This window comes from Rhinopithecus bieti, unplaced genomic scaffold, assembly GCF_001698545.2.
Source record: "Rhinopithecus bieti isolate Rb0 unplaced genomic scaffold, ASM169854v2 scaffold_5882, whole genome shotgun sequence".
Taxonomy (NCBI): domain Eukaryota; kingdom Metazoa; phylum Chordata; class Mammalia; order Primates; family Cercopithecidae; genus Rhinopithecus; species Rhinopithecus bieti.
In genome coordinates this window covers 239,413-256,169 of record NW_016805188.1, presented here as the reverse complement: position 1 = coordinate 256,169, position 16,757 = coordinate 239,413, and the positions used below count along the sequence as shown (strand labels likewise).

Here is a 16,757-nt window from a genome sequence, read left to right as displayed (position 1 = left end):
CATGGACATTTGGGTTGATTCCAAGTCTTTGCTATTGTGAATAGTGCCGCAATAAACATACGTGTGCATGTGTCTTTGTAGTAGAATAATTTATAATCCTTTGGGTATATACCCAGTAGTGGGATGGCTGGGTCATATGGTACATCTAGTTCTAGATCCTTGAGGAATTGCCATACTGTTTTCCATAATGGTTGAACTAGTTTACAATCCCACCAACAGTGTAAAAGTGTTCCTATTTCTCCACATCCTCTCCAACACCTGTTGTTTCCTGACTTCTTAATGATTGCCATTCTAACTGGTGTGAGATGCTCATCATCACTCACCATCAGAGAAATGCAAATCTTGGAAGTTTTTAACAGGGAGATGAACACTTCCATGGTAGACTTAGGTTGATACTTTCCTGAATGTAGAATGATATTAAAAATATTCAGCAATGAGTATGGCATGGATACCTGAACTGTCAGAATGGATGCTGGACAGTAGATGGTACTCAGGTGTTCTTATTGGATATCCACCCTGCCTGCAAGCAGAGAATAGGCATGAAAATATTGAATGGTCTTAGAAACTTCCAGGATTAGATAGCACCCATGTTTCTAGCTGGGGTCGTGGGGGATATCTCAGGTACCTGATTGGGCATCAGTGGAAAGATTTCTTCTGGCTCAAGCAAAAAGAAATCAGGTGCTGATGGTTGAGTGCATTACTTCATCCCTTTTCTTAGGTAATTACATCACCCCATCTCTCATGTCTTGTGATGAGTTTGGCAGTTTCCTAAACTAAGAATTTCCTGTGACTGACCTACGCACTCTTGCCTGTTACATTTTGACAACAACTTACTTTCTCTTCCAGGATTTGTCGTTATGACCAGTAAGTTGGTTGGAAATACTGATACTAAAGATCTCTCAGTAACCTCTTTTTTCCTTGGAAGTCATTGTTTGTTTTCTTTGGTATTTATTAGTAATTTGAAATATAACTTAATAGTGTTTGTTAATGAGGGATATAACTGTTATCTCTTTATAACTGTTCATTTCTAGTAATCTTTTCAATGAGTGTGTGTGTGTGTCTATACACACACATTATGGGGTATATATATATATATATACACACACACACATCGTGGTGTATATATATACATATACACATATACATACACATACACACATAATGGTATAGCCACTTGTTTATCTTTATTCTTTATCTTGTTAATAACTGTATAGGACTTGGCTAATTCATTTGAGCTTTAAAACTTGGTTTGCAAGGTCGTTTTCCTTTACAAAAGCATGTATAACTCACTACTTTCTGACTGATTCATTTTATAGAACACTTAATTTTACTGTTTAAATTTATTTTTAAGATATCTGTTTTTACTTTAAAAATAAGTTTTGTTTTGTTTTTTTTTACTTTAAGAACAAGAAAAGGGTAAAGATTTAAAGTGAATTTCTTCATCAACATTTTTGAATGACTCTGTACTCTTTGACTCACCTCTATGAGGTCCTCCTCAATCACTTTGGTTTCTAATTTCATGTTAATAAGTGCTCTGCTGTCTCAGTGTGCTTCCTATTTCATTTGAAGACTTACTTATTCTGTCATTTCATCCTTATTTCAGAGCATGGCTTCCTGATGATTATGTGACAAGGGTGTGGGTGGAGGATAGTGGTGTTGGAGAGGGCAGGTTGGTTTCAGGCCAGTGGTTGCCAAGGCATCCATTCTGCCAATCAAGGCAAGCTGAGCACTTCACTGCTGTCTTCTGGGTTGAACTGAAGCCTCCAGTACTATCACACACACCGGGTCCCTTCTGCATGTAATATACATAATATTTCTTTAGATAGCTTTGGCTGGGACAGTGCTTACTTTTTCCATGAGTATGAACAGGGGAAGATCAAACTTTGCCAACTGTTTATCTGTGGATCACATTTCTACCTTAGTAGCTAATAATTTTTCCTTCTCACAGATTTCTTGTGCAAGTCTTGTATGAACCACATAATCTGCATCTGTCTCAATTTCTTATCTGCAAATGGAGCTAATAATCTTGGCTACTTTTCTCCTGAGATAGTCCTGAGGATTAACAAGCTGGCTTTCAAAAGCACAAGTGTCTAAGATGATAGCCCCTCCATAAATTCAAATTACTATTATTGCCATTCTCTCTACATACTGGCAACTGAATAATATATTCACATAAAATATTGTATTTATATAGACCTTTACATTTTGAGAAGTATTTTATAACCTTAATTTAGGCAAGCCTTTCTCTCTGCACAGTCTCAGCACCACTCTTCTGTGCATAAAAGATTTGTTAGGGATCCTCGGTGAATCTTTCTTTTTCATTGAGTCTTCATTGTTTTGCCAAATCAAGTTACTATTATTATTTTTAGTCCTATGCTGTCTCTGATTTGAAGGAATTGTTCTACATGAAGTCTCTTCGGGGTACATGGGATTTATTCTTTATATTGAATTAATTAGATAATATACAAGTAATTTTGGCTTAGAAATTGATAACCCTGTAAAAATCTTGCCTTGTTAGAAAGTGGCAGAAGAAATTATAGGTTAGGCTGAGATTTGAAAGGAGAACTCCAGAACGGAGGCTTGGACCAGGGGCAGACCAGGAGCTTATCAAGACACAATTGAATAATCAAAGGGTGGAGCCTAGACAAAATGTTTACTTGTCTGGTAAGCCTTAAATGTTTATATTGGCCAGTTGATCCCCTTTCATCTTCTCTTGCCCACTAGGAGACCAACATCCATTAAACTCTAGTTTTTGGCAGTCCTGTTCTGTTCATTGTTTATATCCTGAACTAGCATGATATGCTTGGCTCTTTATCCCTCTATGATCTCCCATGCTGTCTTTGGATCTGATGCCTAATCCTGGTTCAGAAAAGCCCCTGGGGACTTTACTTAGGCACTAGTTTAATTAGTGCCTGGTTTTCCCAGCTCCCACGAAAGGGGATAAAACATTGCTTTGATCAATATCTCTCTGGCAATGGTTTGCTTCTCTTTCCACTACTCTCCTCCATACCCACATATCACATGCCCTCAGGGATCTCCAGATGATATGGTCTTCTTGAGATTTCTTGCCAATACCCAAGCATCAGACCCTCCTGTCATTCCCTTTACACCTGGATTAGCCACTGTGGTAACTGCAGGCATTCTGCCCCCAGGCCTTTGCTGTTTAAGGGTTTCACCACCAGAGGGTGCTATTTTCCTCTTACGATCATTGAAATTGTTTATGTTGAAATGGTTTTTATTACATGAAATATTTCTATAAATGAAATAGCCTATTTTCTAGTGAACAACATAAGCCTTCATAATATAAAAAATAAAAATAATGCATGGTAGATTTGGAAACATTTCTCCTAAAAGCCATGATACTAAGTCATGATACTAAGTCATGATAAATATGTGATTGAAACTTTTCTGTTTCACCTGAAATTGAGTTTATAAATCATGACTTCGAAATTTGAAGCTCAAATAGGACTTCTTAAACTTTCCATGATCTATCCAGAGTTTATCTGAAATCTTTGTTCATCATGCAAGTACATTTTACTCAGTTTTTGTCTGGAGGGGTTTGCAAAACAAGCCACACTCTCAGGTTAATTCAGTCCAAGTTTATTGAGAGTAGGCATACAAGAACATGTTCAGGCTTTACTAAATGGACAAGAGATCTTGATATCCATAGTGTTAAAAACTAAAGTCAGGCCAACTTGTAAAAATGCTCGAGAAAGAAAAACAAATAGTCACTAAGATTCCACAAAATTGTTATCTTGGCTAAGTATATTTAACATACAAAAAACACAAGGCCATGTGATTCTTTACTCAGAAGGGGTCAACAAATTGAGATCCAATAGAGATTCCAAGGGAATAGACAAACACAGCAGCAGTTGAAAGCAAATCTGAAAAGATGGGAGGGCAGGCCTTTGCTGCACATAGGCCTGGGAGGAGGGGAAGTAGCAGTGCTGGGCCTGAGAGACAATATTAACTGACTTGTTGAGTTTAGGAAAATCTTAGACTCTCTTTAGTTTTTTTCATAAATTCCAAATAGCCCAACTCTTTCCAAAGACCAGAATTTTAATTTTCAGCCAATACTGGGATGGACTTTTCTAGTTGGACAAAAATAAACTTCTAGAAATCGGGGAATTTGAGTTCTGGTGGGGTGACCTGGTCACTCACTGGGTAAATGTTTATAGATCATTTGCAACTTCATCATACATCATTTTTCATACTTACAAAGACAGTGACTAAAATTGACTGGTAATAGTCAAATGTGTATCATAGAAAATTAGGGGTTTTGTGGGGTGACTTCAGAATGCTCTGCTGCAGTGAAAGTGAGTGGCTACAAGGTGAAGTTTGTGGGCTTTTATCCTCCTACCTTTAAGTCAAAGGAACTTTGCTTTATTTATTTTTCAACCTCTTTTTTTTTTTTTAAGTTTTGGGCCACATTTCATTTGAGAAAATTGGTTTTCCATGCATGATAGATATATGTTTGGAACCATTTAATTAAATGATTGCTAAGCTCTTTTTAATTCTAAAGATGTTTTACTATGATAATTAATTGTAATATATATTATGTAGAGCACATACACACATGCATGCATACACATATATACATTGTTATATATTTATACACTATCTTTCTCCAATGTGACTTAATGTATCTAAATACAAAAGTACATAATCAATAAAAGTGAAAATTATTACCAATAAAAACTAAGTCTTGGAAACTAAAGATAAAATCCTAAACCTCCCACAGATTGAACAAACCCTTATTTGGCCAAAGGGACCCCAGAGAAGTCTTGAAAACTGAGTTCCCAACCATGATGAGACAGGAGGTCAGACACGCTTTGTTATACCCCATCCTTTTGCGGTTTAGACACAACAACTGACCAGTATTAATGTTAAAATAGAGATTACAAGACTGACAGAATGGACTCTTGATGACAATAAAATACCTAATTATAAACAGGACCTAAAACCATGCCAGGCAAGGTTGTCACACACCCCTACACTTCAGGAATAAACTATGTTCTAGCTGCAACAAGGTTTTTCTTTTTTTTCTAGCAGCTAAACAAGCATTGGCCTCGAGATAAGCAATATTAAAAGAATGACAACACATCCAGCTCACAGAAGCTAACTGATCCCCCTCCCACAAGCCATACCTACAGCTTTGATTTCAATAACATTCTCCTGATAAAACCACCAACCATAGATTGCACACTTGTGTGCCTTTGTGTCCTAAAAAGGTCTAATTGTAGTACATTTAAATGTTATCTCTACCCCAAGGTAAACATGGGTCATGCATACGCATATTTGCTCAATACGCATGTGTCAGGACCCCCTTCATGAATATTCACAGCTCCTCCTATAGACTGTGAATACATATGTTACTTCAATTTATTAAACTTAAATTTCCATCTAAACCCTACTCCTTTGAAGTAGCCGTCTCTGGTCTTTGTCGGATGCTATGCTTTTCAGCCTGTGGAATGGCCACCTTGAAGGCTATAATCTTTTATGAGAAATAAGGTCTCCTTTCTAAGCTCATAAATCCTGTAGTTTTTAAAGTTAACAACCTCATGCAATAATAGCAAGGTATGGTGGGTTGGAAGAGGAGTATAATTATATTAAACAAACAAACAAGAAAAATCAGAGATATGAGAACTTACTGCACACAAAACCCAGACCGCGTTTCCCTGATAGTCAAGGTAAAACTTAAAGCATAAGGGGATACTAGTTTTTTTTTTTTTTTTTAATAAGAGAAAATGTTAAGATTAGGAGTAAAAAAAAATTCCTGTCCCCAAATTTTGAGAATGATTTTTTCTACATGGCTTTATGTGAAAGAAAATGCGTGACACAGTGGGCAAGTTTTTTCTTATTAGAGGTTTACTAAAAATATAGGCAAATTCCACATCTCATCTTTATGACAGGTAAAAAATCAAGGAAGTCGTGTTAAGCCATCATTCTGTAAAGGCAATTTTGTTAGGAGGTTGAAGTAACATGCTCTATTTTTAAAACTGCCTGCTGATTGCAATTGATTTAGGTATAAAACTAGGAGAGCTGTGAGTTGTGAATGGCTATCATATCCTCTTTTAGTATCAAGATGGCTTCTAATGGAAACTACATGGTAGACAATTTTAAATTCTCATTACCAAGACATAGTTGAAAGACAACCTTTCCTTATTGTTGCAAGAAGACAGCAAAATGACGTTTTGCATGAATGTAAAATTCCTGAGATGGATTTGCTTAATAGCTTTTCACTGGATCTCGAATGGATGGGCCAAGAGGTTGAGGTAGAGCCAGCAGCTGAGTGAGTCAGATGTAAGCTTTTAAGGGTACCACGAAAGGAGCGAAGCCTCCTTAAGTGAGGCTCTTCACATGTTTGCCATGGGGGAAGATTAAAATGCCTCTTCGTGTGTTTCTTTCTAATGAAAACTAGAAAGAACAAACACATCGGGGGAATACTCCTTTGTGATCATGTTTTCTATGTTTGGAGTGAAGACAAGCTGGGCTCCCTGCCTTCTGACATCACTGATCTCTGTGTCAGAACCTGGCTTTCTTTTTAATTCTTTTCTTTGTATTGCTTAAAATTTTATTATCCAAGATTCTATAATATAAAATTAGGATATAAAAAATGAGGCAAAAACCCTTCAGAGCAGCGTGGCTTCCCAAATTCTCTGCTTTTCAAATGGACTCCATCGTATTTGACAACTGAATCAGATAACAGTGACAAGATAGGATGTTGGTAGTTCTGTGATGAAAAACCCCTCATTTTGCAGATGGAGATATGGAGGCTCCCAGCAAGTGAGAAGTCAGCACAGATGAGAGAATGGCTGGCCACAAACCTTACCTAGATTCCAGAGCTTGCTATTTCTGTTCTACCTTTCTAGCGTATCTACAAAATTATTAAAATAGCGAATGTTTTCTTTATACACTCTTCTTAAAGGTGTGTGTGTGGGTGGGGGAGCATAAAGATGGCAGAGATGGGGTTGGAGAACAGTGCTGTCAGCTCTTTGCTTTCTGGCTCCTAAGGGTTTTATTTTGCCATTCATGCAACAATCAAAAAAAAAAAAAAAAAAAAAAAAAAAAAAAAAAAAAAAAAAAAATAGAAAGAGGCCAAACTTCCCCAAGAGTCTGAGTTTACCTTCCTAATGACATGTTTATTTTTCCACATTTTACAAAGTGGGAAGTGACCCTCCACAACCAGGCCTGCCTTCCCGAGCTTTGGGCATTCAGTCATTCCCTTAGTTTAGCTACAGCTTTGACAGGGTATCTCTTATAAACCACAGAGGCTGATTTCTGAAAGAGCTTACATCACTTACCATTGTCTATAATGGGATGCAACTTAAATGAGAAATGAGAATTGAAAAACAAAAACTAAGAGCAAACTTGTATCTCATGACCGTCACCTCAACATAATTGTTTTCACTTCTTCAAATTTCCTTCCAAGTTTTATCTGTAATATACACATTTTTATACTTGTAATCACAGTTTATATAAACTTTCAAGAGTAGCTTTTGCACTTAGTCATATTATAAACAATTTCTCATGTTGTTCGAAACTTTGTAACCACTTTTTATAAAGATGACATCACCCCGTAAGTTGATAGCTTATAATTTATTTAATTATTCATTCATTACCAAACATTTAGGTTATTTTCAGTTTATTTTTCTGTTATACATGATGCTCTGATAAAGAGTTTTATAAACATAGCTGTCCCCCTTCTTCTTATTTTCTTGGAGAAAATACTGATTACTGAGAAGGGCCAGAAGAGTTTTATGATACTAATGTATACCCTCTGGGGACAGATTCTATTTTGTGGGGCCTAAAGTTTATATCATTTGGCAGCAGGGGCATCTTAAGAAAACTAATATGAAATTATAAACATAAATTGCTAGGGAACTTTCCACCTTGAAGGGACTCATCACAGTGAGGAGCCATAAGATCAGCTTGTGTCAGATTCATATTGTCAAAGACATTCCCTCAAATTCTGTAATACTTTTCAATTTCATCAGTACGGGATGAGTACTTCATCCTGAATCTTCATGAGTACTGGGTTTTCTGATTTAATTATGTTCAACAAGTGTAGCACAATTTAATCTGGTTACATTTAACGTGAATAATTTGCTTTAGTGTGCATTTCTTTGATTGTTAAAAAGGCTGTGTTTCAATATCTATTGCTACATAGCAAACTACTCCAAAACTAAATGTCTCAAAACAGTGGTCGTATTATATTTCACAATTTGGTGGCTAAGAGATCTAGTTAGGGATTGTCTGGGTGATTCTTCTACTTGGCCTAATATAGACTGTAGTTCTTAGCCTGTAGATGGAGTGGTTGGAAAGTTCAAGATGGCTACCCATTCATGTCTGGCACTTGGGAGGGGATGACTAGAAGTCAGGGCTTAGCTGGGACTGATAAGCAGAGCTCCTTTATATGGTCTCTCCAGCACGATGATCTCAGGGCAATTGTTCTAGATATTGAAATCTGTGAATCACTATGGGGCCGGTCTAGATTCAAGGGCAATTTCAATGAGAACAGCAAAGAATTAGAGGCTATCATTAACCACAGGGTGATATTTTTCCCTAATTGTTTTCTTCTTTTCCCTGTTTACCTGCTCAATAATATCCTATACTGGAATTTGAAAGAATAATAAAGATGTAAGTAGAATATTAACATGTCTTCATGAAAATAAGAAAAGATATTATTTTATAACTTGCATAAATCTACTAAATGTACTTTCCTTAACATTGAAAAATCAGAATTTCTTTAATAGTAGACTTAAAGTCACTTAGAGTTCTATTAAAATATTACATATTATAGTTTTATATCCTCATCCTTCATCATATTATTTATGTATTCATTTATTATTCTGTTCCTTTAGTAAGATGATAAAAAAACAGATATCAATTTTCCATTAGCAACTTTAGGCACAGTGATCCTAAATAAATACTACAGAAAAACTGGCATTGAAGACAGTAGATGTGCAAGACACTTACCTCCTTGCCTTCAGTGTCGATTTCTGTCCTGTGTTCTTCTTTTATGTGTTGTAGGTTTCTGATACCTCACAGATTACCTTTCCAAGTTTTTATTGCCAGCTGTATGTTAGTTAGATCTTGCCAGTGAGAGGTCCTGGGCCTCCTTCCACAACAATATGAAGCTATGATGCCTGCATCCTCCGGCAATTTCAGAGCCCATAGTGCGTCTGTTCCCTGGTTCCAGCCCCTGTCCAGTGGCACTCCCCTTGGCTATACCAGCACCTGTAAGCAGAGACCCATTGATAGCACCAACTCCTACAGAGCAGCACCTCATCATCAGTTGCAATGCCAGCTACATAGGGCCAGGTTGCATTTCCAGACTGCTGCAAAACACACTTCATCCCAGCTATCCAAGCACTTATTGCCTGGCACCCATCCATGCTCCCCAAACTAACATGGATATCCCCTCCTGTGTTTCCAGGACCTCCTGAGACACTTCAGAAGTACAAGTGGGCTCATGGGTTCTACAACCTCCTCTTCCCTGCTGTTTCTCTGGCCCTGGGGATAGTAACTGCTTCCTGCAGGTATTAATAGCTGGGTTATTTCACATTCTGCTGTTTGCTCTTTCAGCCTTCTAAACATTTTGTAAATAGTCCCCTCTGCTTGAAATGCCTCATGTGGATTCTGCTTTCCTTACTGGACTCAGAGTGATAGAGTAGGTGCTATGTTACTGCTAGTGTTTTGCAGATATGAGTAGAATGTCCACTAAGAAAAAATGCTTAGATTAGTGCAAATCGTGTGACAGAATGGTGATTATATCAGCAAGCCATTTATAAAATATTGGTGCTTTGTTTCTGTGTTTTTAATATCTTCCCTTGTTTATATGTTCTGTGTACATAGTAACAACTGTGTTTCACAAAGAAAGATTGTATTTTTACAAAACAGAAAGCAAACATTCTTGGGAGTGATACTTATGTTTCTTTTCAATGTCAAGTTGCATTTTATAACAGCTGAAGTCACAGGAATATGTCCACTGATTATTCTGTCATTAACAGTTCACAGGCAGGCTTTGGAAAATGAAAAAAGTGGGCTATTATTAGGAAAAGAGCTTGTGATGAAAACCTTTCCTTTTTTTTTTTTTTTTTGGTTTGACAAAACTAACCAATTTTGGCTTTGTTGCCATTTTAAAGCCATGAACTGCTCCAGAACTTTTATGCTTTAGGATTACCTCTGCAGGCTGTGGGAACTGAAAAAGCCAGTGCTAATTCTGTTTTGAACAAGAATCCTCAAAGAGAAATGTTTATTTGCTATGCCTTAGCTCATATAGTCATTTGCCAGTTCCACTAAATTTATATTAAAAGAAAGTTTTTCTTTAATGTCAAGATTCAATAACAATTTATTATTTAATTTGTGGTTATTAGATATACAAATGCTAAACAATAAATGATTAGGATCAAAATGTCTTGAAAAAAGGAAGCTAAAAGGAAAACTGTTCAAAATTAAACATTTATTTTGCCATGATTGCAATTAACTTTGATATTCAGCAGATAGAAATGGCATTAGTGACTATCACAAAGGTAATAGGTAAGGTCACAGCGATTGGAGTAAAGAAAAATAGAAATCAGAGTCTCATGTACTTCATTGGATACTTTTCCATTGTGGACAGAATGTTTATGTCTATCCAAAATGTTGAATCCTTAATTCCATTGTGACAGAATTAGGAGGTGAAGCCTTTGAGAAGTGATGAGGTCATGAAGGTGGGGCCCTCATGAATAGGATTAGTGTCCTTATAAGAAGAGGACACAGAGTTTTCCGCTATATGAAAACATAGCAAGTAGACAACAATCTGTAAACAAGGAAGAGGGCCCTCACCAAGAACCTCACCCACCTGACACCCTGATCTTCTTCCAAAATGCTGAGAAAAAATGTTTAAGCCTCTCAGTTTAAGGTGCTTTTTTACAGAAGACTGAGCTAAGTCTCTCTTCTACTCTCTCTTTTTCTCTCTCTCTGTGTATGTGTGTGTGTGTGTGTGTGTGTGTGTGTGTGTGTGTGTGTGTCTGTCTCTTTTCCCCATTTTTTGTCCCGCTCCTACTCTGGCCTAGAACTAAGAGATGGTGGAATTTAAATATGTTACTTCTTAGTTGTGCTTTCCAGAGCTTTCACACTGTTGTTGGCACTTCTTTCAAGAAAGCCATTCAGGCAAACTATGTATATATCACATTTGAACTAGATTTGGAAATCACCTAGAAAATCTTTACAAACCTCCATTGATCTGCTGCAATGACTTTTTTTCTATAAATGTAATTTGTTTCTTTCTCAGTTTTCAAGGGGAAATGAAATTTATGCAACAGTCACTCCACAATTATTTTTTGAGCACCTACTACGTGCTAGAAACTGTTCTAAACTCTAGGGATACAAGAGTGAACAAAACAGATAAATAAAAAAACTCTCACTCTTTTGGTGCTTGCATTCTAGTATGATGAGATAGGGCATAAAATAAATTAGTCAAACATATAGCATATTATATTTTGTGAGTAACATGAAGAAAAAGAAAGCAGAGAAGCGCAATGGGAAATGTATATTTTTTAAAAAAATATAAGAAGGCCAGGAAAGTCCTCATAAGTAAAGCAATATTTTAGCAAATACCTAAATATGATGAGGAAGTCACCATACATACCAGAGGAAAGAGTGTTTTTGGCAGAGAAGATAGCAAGTATAAAGGCCCTAAGGCAAGAACATGCCTGGTATGTTCAAGGAACAAAAAGTAAGGCCAGTGTGACTAGAGTCACATGAGATGACCTCAGATGAATTCACACAAGAAACAAGGCCAGATGGTAAAGAATAAAGCTATATAGGGTATTTAACCTTAGCTTTTGCTTGATTGAGAAAGGAAGCTATTACAAGATTTTGAACAGACAAGTGATGTGACGACCCAAGTAATGTAATCTGACTGTTTTAAGGAGGAGACGGTGATAAGCTGTCTCGCATGACGATAGGTCAAGCATGTTGAGGAATGAGAGTTTACTAGACACTGTGGCAACAGAAGGTCACAGGTGACCTTGATAAAAGCACTTTTGGTGGAGTGGAGAATGGGTGAAAATCAATAGAAGGTGTTAGAGAGAGAGAAGAAAAATATTTGTGGATAAAGAGAGAAAGTACTTTGTGTGTGTGCCTGTTTTTGCTGTAAAGGGTAGGGGTGGGAACTGGAGAAGGAAGAAAGGAGGAAAGGTCAAGACAGGTTTATTTGACCTTTTTTAAAGATATAAAAAGCATCATTATGTTTTATGCTTATAGAAAAGGTGCAATAGAGGAAAATACGCTTGTAATGCTAGAGAGATGGAAGAGAGTTTTTACAACTTCCTTGAGTCGAGGAGCAGGAATGGACATGCTAGTCCTCTTGAGAGGTGAGACTTGGCTGATAGCATGAGCAGCTCACCCACAGTAATGAGAAAGAAATCCAAGCAAAGGGGTTCCAATACAGGAAGTCGAAAGAATGTTTTGGTAGAAACAGGTTGAAGCTCTCTGATATAGTTTGGCTCTGTGTCCCCACCCAAATCTCACCTTGAATTGGAATAATCCTCACGTGTCAAGGGTGGAACCAGGTGGAGATAATTGAATCATGGGAGTGGTTTTTCCTGTGCTCTTCTTGGGATAGTGAGTGAGTTGTCAGGAGATCTTGTGGTTTTATAAGGGGCTTTTCCCCTTTTTGCTCGGCACTTCTCCTTCCTGCCATCATGTGAAAGATGTCTTTGCTTCCCCTTCCACCATGATTGTAAGTTTCCCAAGGCCTCCCCAGCCGCGCAGAACTGTGAGTCAATTAAACCTCTTTCTTTTACAAATTACCCAGTCTCAGGCAGTTCTTTATAGCAGAGTGAGAATGGACTAATTCATTCTCTCTGATAGTTTTTTCCTCTTAACTAAAATATGAAGCGAAGTCATCAGGGGCACATGACAACAGAGAAGGGTGTTGGAGATTCCACAAGAAAGGAGAGGGAGGTGTATGTGCCAGAAACATAAAGTTGCATTGTCTGGCAGGATGAAGAGCCCAGCTGGAGTTAGCAACCCCAATTGAAAGCAAATCGTGATCAGTAGGATTGTGTGCTTTCCTTCAGTTCCCAGAAGCTTCTGGGTTACAATAATTGGGCAGAGTGTTCAATTTCACCATGGTGTTACTGCAGTTCCACTATCAAAGAAACTAATAGAGCGTTTAGGGAGTAAAGGGGCATGCACCAAGGTCTTTCTGACTGTCCTTGGAGTTTAAGTTGTGGAAAGAGGGAGAAGGCTTGTGGGAAAGGCAGGCAAAGGAAAAGAGGGTTGTCAGATTGATAGGTTGCTGGTCCTGTACAGTGAAAGGATTGTTAGAATCAAAGGATTGCCATGAAATATTAATTCATGTTAGAGTTTACCTCAATTTTAAGAATCTTTTTTTGTTCCTGTTGTGGTTTCCTCTTCACTCTGTTTTCATTAAATGTATTCCTATCCCTCTTTAATTAAAACTAGTTACGATTTTATTACTATTGTCCTCTCTATGTAAAATAATATCTTAATATAAAATAATGTGTGGTCATTAAAAATTAGAAAATATAGAAAAGTTAAACAAAATTAGTATGATCTTCCCATTTACATGTGTTTACATGTACTGGCAATAATTTTGAATGCAGGTGCTTCTTCACTTATCAGTGGGTTACATCCCAATGAGTCCACTGTAAATTCAAAAAATTTTGAGTTGAACCATTGTAAGTCAGGGACTTTCTTTGTCATTTCAGTCTTGTTTCTTTTCATCTGATTTTATAAAACATGATAGTAATTATTCTATGTATTTTGTTTTGTACCATGTCTTAAGTTATTTCTTCTTACTATACTCTCCTAAGCATGTGTTATGCTGTTAAATACTTTCATCAAGATTAATTTTAATGACTGTGTAATATTCCAATGAAGGAATGTTTTATAATTAATTTTGTCTACATTACAGGATATTTATACTAATTTGGGTATTAACATTGAGTAGAGATTAACATCTTTATATATAGGTTTTTAAAAAGTGTTATTTATATTCCCTAAGGAACCTTTATAAGTTCATTCTTCCTTTTTTTCAAACAGACTAATTCAGTTTTCTCAAACTAATTCCTTAGACATTGTTGTTATTTATAGAAATTGTCACAGTTTCCACATAGTATTTTAATAATTCTTCCAATGGATTTAACTATAATAGACTAATTTTCCATTTTTAGTATGTTTGACTCTCGTTTATTTTATTATTTTACCTTTTCAATATTATGCTACATTTTTTATGCTGCCCTATTATGACCAAAACCATAAATTCACACAGCCTTATTATTGTTTTGGTGATTATAACAATACTGTAATTTTTAATTACTTAGTATAGTTAGTAAATATAGTATTGGACCAATTTTTCTGCTGAAAGTATCCAATCCTGTTTAGAATGTTGTTGGTTGTAAACACCTCATATTACTTATATTAGAAAACCTGGAAAGTGTCCCAGTTAGCAGGTCCCTTTTACCTCATAACAATCAAATATGATTTTAGATTACAGGAGGTTTATGGAACGGTAACAGGAGGGAGTAAGGAAGAAAAACAACTTGTGCAGCCAAGAAGCTAGGCTTTACTGAACTGGAACTCTATTGGAAATGTAATAGTAGCTCTGTCCGTTAGGTGGTAATTCTGTAGTTATTCTTTCAGAAGAGCTACTCAAAGCTTTCCATAATAGGGTCCAAGGACATTCGCCATATGTGACTTTGTGTGTAGTCAAAACTGTAATCATTGAGAACGTGGACTCTGGGGCAAGAATCTTGTGATTTTTTTCCTGTCTTCTTTACTTCCTACTGGGATGATGTTGGGTAAGTTAATTAATCTCTATGTATCTCAGTCCCCCCAACTGCAAAATGTGGACAATACTTTTACCTATTGCACAGTATTACTGTGAGGGTTAGAGTTGATAACGGGTGCCATGCGTTTAGAAGCCTGACTGCAGAGAACATGCCCAGTAATTGCTAGTTATTATAAGTTTCTGAAGATTCAAGTTAACGTACGTTGGACAGTCTTTTCCTTACTTTTGCCAGATTTCTTATGTTTTCAATTTCTTTATTTTCTCATATCTTATCTTATTGGTAATGATTTTAAAATATTAAAAGTAATTTATTTCACTTCGTTCTCTATTTTATCCTCCTCCCTTTATAAAACAGCAGAAAATTTTCTTTTTCATATTTCTTTATAAATTAAAATCTGTTTAAATAAAATATTTGTCTTTTTTTTTTTTTGAATAAACTTTGTAAGCATCATCTCATTTTTAGCTTGGGTGTCCAACCCAATCCCAAGAGTTTTCCTTATTTCTTGTTCTTTTCTATGATTACATATCAATTTCATTCAGTTGATGCCTCCTTGGTTTAGGTAATTGTAATGCCAATTTTTGATATTGTTTGAATACCAGAATATAGATTTTGCAAGAATAAATATCTCAAATATTCTTTTAAAGGCTTCCAAAGGAGAAATGGCTGGGATATTGATAGAATTTGAGAGAGCAATCTTTCTTATGAGTTCTTATGATAGCAAAGTGTAAGCCTCTGTTCAAATAACAAGTAACAATTTTTGGAGGAATTCAGGCTTAGTTTTTCTACCTCTTAGAGAGAACTGATACTATTTATTCTTCACAATCTTACCAGGAGATTGAAAAGTAATGGCATGTGTTCTACCCTCACGATTAAAGAGGAAAAGTTCTCTGTGAATCATAATCAAAGAATCTTTGACCTGAAGTAAGTCCAATTTGAGGATGTTCTTGTCTCTAAGACTTAGTATAATAATGTTTAAATTGCATGCCTTTATTATAAAATCAATTATAATATATCTTTAAAGAAAATAAGAAATAATATGAAATATTATAAAAGACATTTCTTCCTGTTTCCTTTTGAATAACTTTTCCTTGGGAAAAGTTATGTCATTTCTTTCCAATGTTTTACCAATATTGATAGAAAACAGTGCTCCTACACAAAGAAAAATTTTTCTAGTTAAGAGTAAAGAGTGTTGTTTAATCAGTGAAAATATTTCAGCAGACAAAAGGTAAACATTTCTATCATACAAGGAGCTGAATTATATTTTTCTCCCTCTGTGGATCATTCTCCTGAACAAATATCCAAGAAATAGCATGAGTATAATTATACAGATATAAATGCAAGAAATTAATTAGATGGGTTGAAAATTTATAACAATTATTTACTGCTTGCTTCTATTTTTTAGTGAAGTAGTTAGCCAAGAGTTTATTTGGTAATGAGAAAGAAAAAAGGAGCTTTGCAAGTTTGAAATAAGAGTAGAAGATATGAGAAAATTGTTTCAGAGAGTGGGAGGGTGAGTTAGGTGGAAGGATATAAGATTTGGTGTAGTCTTTGTTGGGCACAGTTGAGATTGCTGCTCATGTTTAAATCCAACCCATTTCAGCAAAAGGTAATGAGTTGGATGTTGTTAATCTTGGAGTTTCTCAGATGAGTATGACTGAATAAAAGTGGTCTCGGGACACTGCTCGGGTGATGGGTGCACTAAAATCTCGGAATTCACCATTATATAATTCATCCATGTAAAAAAACAAACCACTTGTACTTCAAAAGCTATTGAAACTTTTTTTTTTTTTTTTAAGTGTGTTTGAGAGTTGAGAGCAAATGCCTACAGTGTTGGAACTTAAAATCTAAACAGATGAAGGAAGCCAAGAAGGACCTAACTAAGTGAGGAATAATCCTTAAAAGTTAGAATCAGGGGCCAGGTGCGGTGGCTCATGACTGTAATCCCAGCAC

General features: G+C 36.1%; 1 protein-coding gene across 3 annotated transcripts in view; it reads left to right on the top strand.

Moving 5' to 3' along the window:
- MACC1 (MET transcriptional regulator MACC1) overlaps positions 1 to 16,757 on the top strand; it is a 79,561-nt gene that overhangs the window by 16,536 nt on the left and 46,268 nt on the right. Inside the window, exon 1 of one of the 3 annotated variants that reach the window (XM_017871547.1) lies at positions 9,489 to 9,542. The exons of the other annotated variants lie outside the window; for them this stretch is intronic. The gene's annotated coding sequence lies outside the window, so the exon portion shown is untranslated. Of the gene's footprint in view, positions 1 to 9,488; positions 9,543 to 16,757 lie in introns of those variants that run through there. 3 annotated transcript variants of the gene reach the window in all.